This window comes from Megalopta genalis, unplaced genomic scaffold, assembly GCF_051020955.1.
Source record: "Megalopta genalis isolate 19385.01 unplaced genomic scaffold, iyMegGena1_principal scaffold0628, whole genome shotgun sequence".
Classification (NCBI taxonomy): domain Eukaryota; kingdom Metazoa; phylum Arthropoda; class Insecta; order Hymenoptera; family Halictidae; genus Megalopta; species Megalopta genalis.
Window position 1 is genome coordinate 76,412 of NW_027476697.1, and position 6,089 is coordinate 82,500.

Here is a 6,089-nt window from a genome sequence, read left to right on the forward strand (position 1 = left end):
CTAAATGCTTAATCCCTATGTAAAAACGTTAGTTAAGCAAGAATATCGTATTTTTAAAAAAATCTAATGATAGGATTTTCCAGAAAATTGAAAAAACCGAAAAATGTCAAGAGTAAAGTGCCATTTTCTGACATTAGATTTCGTTCTAAATGCTTAATCCCTATGTAGAAACGTTAGTTAAGCAAGAATATCGTATTTTTAAAAAAATCTAATGATAGGATTTTTCAGAAAATTGAAAAAACCGTAAAATGTCAAGAGTAAAGTGCCCTTACTTTAAACAATGTATCGTTCTAAATGCTTAATCCCTATGTAAAAAAGTTATTTAAGCAGGAATATGTTATTGAAAGAAATTAGAAAAATTTATTTTAGCCGTAAATCGAAAATAATGGATCGAGCGAATCGGTCGATTGCGCCGAGACGCGCTATGATGCAACAGACGAGCGATTGGAACGCCCGAATATTTTCAAAGTCCCAACGTACCGATCAAGAGTAAAGTACCATTTTCCTACATTAGATTTCGTTCTAAATGCTTAATCCCTATGTAAAAACGTTAGTTAAGCAAGAATATCGTATTTTTAAAAAAATCTAATGATAGGATTTTCCAGAAAATTGAAAAAACCGAAAAATGTCAAGAGTAAAGTGCCATTTTCTGACATTAGATTTCGTTCTAAATGCTTAATCCCTATGTAGAAACGTTAGTTAAGCAAGAATATCGTATTTTTAAAAAAATCTAATGATAGGATTTTTCAGAAAATTGAAAAAACCGTAAAATGTCAAGAGTAAAGTGCCCTTATTTTAAACAATGTATCGTTCTAAATGCTTAATCCCTATGTAAAAAAGTTATTTTAGCAGGAATATGTTATTGAAAAAAATTAGAAAAATTTATTTTAGCCGTAAATCGAAAATAATGGGGACACCGGAGCTGTTCGAAGCGCCGAGCGCGCCGCGTACGCCCGAATATTTTCAAAGTCCCAACGTACCGATCAAGAGTAAAGTACCATTTTCCTACATTAGGTTTCGTTCTAAATGCTTAATCCCTATGTAAAAACGTTAGTTAAGCAAGAATATCGTATTTTTAAAAAAATCTAATGATAGGATTTCCCAGAAAATTGAAAAAACCGAAAAATGTCAAGAGTAAAGTGCCATTTTCTGACATTAGATTTCGTTCTAAATGCTTAATCCCTATGTAGAAACGTTAGCTAAGCAAGAATATCGTATTTTTAAAAAAATCTAATGATAGGATTTTTCAGAAAATTGAAAAAACCGTAAAATGTCAAGAGTAAAGTGCCCTTATTTTAAACATTATATCGTTCTAAATGCTTAATCCCTATGTAAAAAAGTTATCTAAGCAAGAATATGTTATTGAATAAAATGAGAAAAATTTATTTTAGCCGTAAATCGAAAAAAAGACTGTTCGTTTCTCTGTCTCTCTCGCGCGATCGAAGTATTGATGTTTCCCGGCAAAGTAATGGGATATTAATTAAACTTTATACACGAAATTACTCGTTTTGATCCCCGCTACACAGCCGTATACTTTTTATAATTTTGTGGAATCGGGAACCTTGCAATATTTATCATAACGCGGATCGACTGTCTCTGTCTCTTTCTAGATCGGAAGAATCGATGTTTCCCGGCAAACTAATGGGAGTTTAATTAAACTTTATACACGAAATTACTCGTTTTGATCCCCGCTACACAGCCGTATACTTTTTATAATTTTGTGGAATCGGGAACCTTGAAATATTTAACATAACGCGGATCGACTGTCTCTGTCTCTTTCTAGATCGGAATAATCGATGTTTCCTGGCAAACTATTGGGAGTTTAATTAAACTTTATACATGAAATTACTCGTTTTGATCCCCGCTACACAGCCGTATACTTTTTATAATTTTATGGAATCGGTAACCTTGAAATATTTAACATAACGCGGATCGACTGTCTCTGTCTCTTTCTAGATCGGAATAATCGATGTTTCCCGGCAAACTATTGGGAGATTAATTAAACTTTATACATGAAATTACTCGTTTTGATCCCCGCTACACAGCCGTATACTTTTTATAATTTTGTGGAATCGGGAACCTTGAAATATTTAACATAACGCGGATCGTCTATCTCTGTCTCTTTCTAGATCGGAAGAATCGATGTTTCCCGGCAAACTAATGGGAGTTTAATTAAACTTTATACACGAAATTACTCGTTTTGATCCCCGCTACACAGCCGTATACTTTTTATAATTTTGTGGAATCGGGAACCTTGAAATATTTAACATAACGCGGATCGACTGTCTCTGTCTCTTTCTAGATCGGAATAATCGATGTTTCCCGGCAAACTATTGGGAGTTTAATTAAACTTTATACATGAAATTACTCGTTTTGATCCCCGCTACACAGCCGTATACTTTTTATAATTTTATGGAATCGGTAACCTTGAAATATTTAACATAACGCGGATCGACTGTCTCTGTCTCTTTCTAGATCGGAATAATCGATGTTTCCCGGCAAACTATTGGGAGATTAATTAAACTTTATACATGAAATTACTCGTTTTGATCCCCGCTACACAGCCGTATACTTTTTATAATTTTGTGGAATCGGGAACCTTGAAATATTTAACATAACGCGGATCGTCTATCTCTGTCTCTTTCTAGATCGGAAGAATCGATGTTTCCCGGCAAACTAATGGGAGTTTAATTAAACTTTATACACGAAATTACTCGTTTTGATCCCCGCTACACAGCCGTATACTTTTTATAATTTTGTGGAATCGGGAACCTTGAAATATTTAACATAACGCGGATCGACTGTCTCTGTCTCTTTCTAGATCGGAATAATCGATGTTTCCCGGCAAACTATTGGGAGTTTAATTAAACTTTATACATGAAATTACTCGTTTTGATCCCCGCTACACAGCCGTATACTTTTTATAATTTTATGGAATCGGTAACCTTGAAATATTTAACATAACGCGGATCGACTGTCTCTGTCTCTTTCTAGATCGGAATAATCGATGTTTCCCGGCAAACTATTGGGAGATTAATTAAACTTTATACATGAAATTACTCGTTTTGATCCCCGCTACACAGCCGTATACTTTTTATAATTTTATGGAATCGGTAACCTTGAAATATTTAACATAACGCGGATCGACTGTCTCTGTCTCTTTCTAGATCGGAATAATCGATGTTTCCCGGCAAACTATTGGGAGATTAATTAAACTTTATACATGAAATTACTCGTTTTGATCCCCGCTACACAGCCGTATACTTTTTATAATTTTGTGGAATCGGGAACCTTGAAATATTTAACATAACGCGGATCGTCTATCTCTGTCTCTTTCTAGATCGGAAGAATCGATGTTTCCCGGCAAACTAATGGGAGTTTAATTAAACTTTATACACGAAATTACTCGTTTTGATCCCCGCTACACAGCCGTATACTTTTTATAATTTTGTGGAATCGGGAACCTTGAAATATTTAACATAACGCGGATCGACTGTCTCTGTCTCTTTCTAGATCGGAATAATCGATGTTTCCCGGCAAACTATTGGGAGTTTAATTAAACTTTATACATGAAATTACTCGTTTTGATCCCCGCTACACAGCCGTATACTTTTTATAATTTTATGGAATCGGTAACCTTGAAATATTTAACATAACGCGGATCGACTGTCTCTGTCTCTTTCTAGATCGGAATAATCGATGTTTCCCGGCAAACTATTGGGAGATTAATTAAACTTTATACATGAAATTACTCGTTTTGATCCCCGCTACACAGCCGTATACTTTTTATAATTTTGTGGAATCGGGAACCTTGAAATATTTAACATAACGCGGATCGTCTATCTCTGTCTCTTTCTAGATCGGAAGAATCGATGTTTCCCGGCAAACTATTGGGAGATTAATTAAACTTTATACATGAAATTACTCGTTTTGATCCCCGCTACACAGCCGTATGCTTTTTATAATTTTGTGGAATTGGGAACCTTGAAATATTTATCATAACGCGGATCGACTGTCTCTGTCTCTTTCTAGATCGGAAGAATCGATGTTTCCCGGCAAACTAATGGGAGTTTAATTAAACTTTATACACGAAATTACTCGTTTTGATCCCTGCTACACAGCCGTATACTTTTTATAATTTTGTGGAATCGGGAACCTTGAAATATTTAACATAACGCGGATCGTCTATCTCTGTCTCTTTCTAGATCGGAAGAATCGATGTTTCCCGGCAAACTATTGGGAGTTTAATTAAACTTTATACATGAAATTACTCGTTTTGATCCCCGCTACACAGCCGTATACTTTTTATAATTTTATGGAATCGGTAACCTTGAAATATTTAACATAACGCGGATCGACTGTCTCTGTCTCTTTCTAGATCGGAATAATCGATGTTTCCCGGCAAACTATTGGGAGATTAATTAAACTTTATACATGAAATTACTCGTTTTGATCCCCGCTACACAGCCGTATACTTTTTATAATTTTGTGGAATCGGGAACCTTGAAATATTTAACATAACGCGGATCGTCTATCTCTGTCTCTTTCTAGATCGGAAGAATCGATGTTTCCCGGCAAACTAATGGGAGTTTAATTAAACTTTATACACGAAATTACTCGTTTTGATCCCCGCTACACAGCCGTATACTTTTTATAATTTTGTGGAATCGGGAACCTTGAAATATTTAACATAACGCGGATCGACTGTCTCTGTCTCTTTCTAGATCGGAATAATCGATGTTTCCCGGCAAACTATTGGGAGTTTAATTAAACTTTATACATGAAATTACTCGTTTTGATCCCCGCTACACAGCCGTATACTTTTTATAATTTTATGGAATCGGTAACCTTGAAATATTTAACATAACGCGGATCGACTGTCTCTGTCTCTTTCTAGATCGGAATAATCGATGTTTCCCGGCAAACTATTGGGAGATTAATTAAACTTTATACATGAAATTACTCGTTTTGATCCCCGCTACACAGCCGTATACTTTTTATAATTTTGTGGAATCGGGAACCTTGAAATATTTAACATAACGCGGATCGTCTATCTCTGTCTCTTTCTAGATCGGAAGAATCGATGTTTCCCGGCAAACTATTGGGAGATTAATTAAACTTTATACATGAAATTACTCGTTTTGATCCCCGCTACACAGCCGTATACTTTTTATAATTTTGTGGAATTGGGAACCTTGAAATATTTATCATAACGCGGATCGACTGTCTCTGTCTCTTTCTAGATCGGAAGAATCGATGTTTCCCGGCAAACTAATGGGATATTAATTAAACTTTATACACGAAATTACTCGTTTTGATCCCTGCTACACAGCCGTATACTTTTTATAATTTTGTGGAATCGGGAACCTTGAAATATTTAACATAACGCGGATCGTCTATCTCTGTCTCTTTCTAGATCGGAAGAATCGATGTTTCCCGGCAAACTAATGGGAGTTTAATTAAACTTTATGCATCAAATCATTCAGTTTGACTCCTGCAACACAACCAAACACTCTCTGTAATTTTCTGAACTGAAAAACCACTGAAATTGCGCTCGAAATGCGGAGCGACGGGTCGACGCGTCTGCACTGTGCGACAGCTAGTCAAAACGTCCGAACAGCGTATTGTTTTCGATCTCTTGGTATAATATTCGTATTCCTTGCTGTGTATAGCTTCCGATCGATTATTGCAATGGTCAAAGTTCCAGCGGCGTAATGCTTTCCATAAGATTACATTAATATAACCAGCGGCATATTGCTTTCTAGCTTGTAATGAAAATTTTATAACCAAGTACCAACGGCGTATTGCTTTCGTTCGGATAATGGAGATTTTACAACCAAGTACCAGCGGTTTCTGTCTTATAATTAAATTATTATAATAAAATAAAGTACCAGCGGCGTGTTACTTTCGTTCGGATAATGGAGATTTTATGTCCAGCGGCGTAGTGCTTTCTATCTTATAATGTAATTCTTATTACAAAGTACCAGCGGCGTATTGGTTCGTACCAGCGGCGTATTGCTTTTTTACCAGCGGCGTATTGCTTCGTACCAGCGGCGTATTGCTTTTTTTTCCAGCGGCGTATTGGTTCG